This window comes from Etheostoma spectabile, chromosome 15 (assembly GCF_008692095.1).
Source record: "Etheostoma spectabile isolate EspeVRDwgs_2016 chromosome 15, UIUC_Espe_1.0, whole genome shotgun sequence".
NCBI classification, from domain to species: domain Eukaryota; kingdom Metazoa; phylum Chordata; class Actinopteri; order Perciformes; family Percidae; genus Etheostoma; species Etheostoma spectabile.
Genome location: NC_045747.1, coordinates 6,134,287 through 6,136,492, shown reverse-complemented (window position 1 = coordinate 6,136,492; position 2,206 = coordinate 6,134,287).

Genomic DNA, 2,206 nt, shown 5'->3' with positions numbered 1-2,206 from the left:
TTCTTTGTCAGTGGGCAAATGTACAAAATCACGCAGATATCAAATACTTTTTTCCCTCACTGTAGTTTAAGTAGCCATGTGGATTTGCAGCTCCAGCGGAGAGGATGGTTTGTTTACGGCAGCAGCCATAAATGTACAAGAACTGAATGTCACTCTGCCCAAAGACCAATGCATATATTGTTGTTGAAAAATTAGTTATTTTCAAAGCACTCACACAAACACAGTAATGCTGACTTTGATATCTTACATATTTTAAATCAAAGGAATCTACTAAATGTATCCTAAAAGTTACCATAACCACATCATCTCAGAAGGTTGTTAGGTTGATCCAAAATATGTACAGTATGTAAATTCTTACCTGTAGTGGTATCTATCTGGTAGGTTTTTTTATTCTGTGCCCAGGTTTGGGGATATCTGCCTATGCGGTGTGCCTCTGCCACATTACAATTCCTGTTATTCTGGACAATCAGATTTATTTTTTCTCCCTTTTTTGGGGCAGAATGTAGATGCAATTAAATGTGTTGTGTATCTGTGTGTGTGTACTTATAGCAAATACAGTAAAGCAAGTGTGTGTATATGTTGGTTAAGACCTATGAGTATTGCTAGTTAGCAGAAAATTAAAAATGCAAAAGATGTTGAAGAGATAGAAAAAACACTGTTAATAAAAACGTTTTAGGTACCACTGATTCTAAGCTTAGGCTCCTCTTCACACGCTACATTACTGCTTGCAGCTCTCTGGTGGCAAATAGATTAATACCTAAATCATTACTTCCTGCTCATGGTGGAAATTACTTTTGATGTGTATTATATTATTAAGGCATTACGAGTTGCCTAAGGGATTGACGTGAAAAGCAGTCAAGTGAACAGATATCTGCAGAACGCTGGCTGTGATGTGTGTAGTTGGGGTTTATTTGGGCATTAAAGAGGTTGTCATACAGTATGGAGTGGTGCTACAGTAGTGGATACATGTGTCATGTGCTGTGTAGTATTGATCAAGTGTTTTCTCTGTCCTGAGAGCCAGTATTGAGATTCCATTGCTTGTTAAGGATCCCACAGGAACAATTAAATGCTTGCCTTTGCTAATGGCCTGCGAGTAGCTGTAACAGTGACAGCTCCTGTCGGCCTACTGGCTAAACATAAACAAGGCTTCAAGCGAAGCTCCTGGGTATGTGAATGACTTTTGATGATTACTTAGATCCTAGTATTTTTCAGCCTTGGTTGTTTAGGGGCTGAGCTGAGGTCTGACATTGCTACGCTTGAGTCAACAGTTCTGAGTTCCTGATATATGTTTGTGTATGTGTGTTTTTATGTGCTTACTGATATTCTCTGGCTATAATAAAGCAACTGTGTTTGCACCGACAGAGTGTGACTGCAGTTATTTGGCCTTCAAATCTGATGGATCACTGCAGAAAAATAATGTCACTGAAGCCAGGGGCGACCAGGTCTCCAACCACACACAAACACTCACATGCAGCATGCTGACTCATACTGTTGGCCCCTCTCTTACATTCATACCTTTTGTGATCCTCATCTTCTCTCACACCCACCAGGGAATTCACCAAATGTTTTATTTTTTTTCAGAAAGGTAGGAAGCCGTGGAGTTCAGAGGGGTTGATGCTTTAATTCTCTCAAAACAAAACGGCAGGCATTGTGAGGGGTGTCAAGTAACCTTATTAAATACTTGTCTCGCTATCAGAGCCACCTGTAAATAATTTTAACGCACACAGACATGGTTTAACTCACAGATGAACAGAATACACCACCCTTGCATGTCAAATAACTCGTTGTGCACTCCAAACTCGTCAAATACGGCAGCATGGTCAGTGGCCCTCAGCATCTGACACAGATACACAAGGCAACCTTTAGTGGTTGTATGAGATGCACCAGACTTTTAACTGCTCAACCATGGTGCTGAGAGATGAGGAAGTGAAAAAGAGCAATTAAGTCCGTGTAAGCAGATGGTTGGGGGTGGAAGGATGGGTCGAACAAACCCAGGACTTTCACTCAGGAGACTTTGTTAACGTTGATTTGTTTGAACTTAAGTTATGTACGTAACTTCCCTAAGTTAAGTTACTTACATAACATACTTAACTCATGTCACGTGACAAGTTACGTAACAAACAGATAGATGACGCCAAGGGGACCTGACCAAGTGGCTGTATGAGTTGCGAGTGAGAATGTGTTGCAAATGACACATTCTCACTCC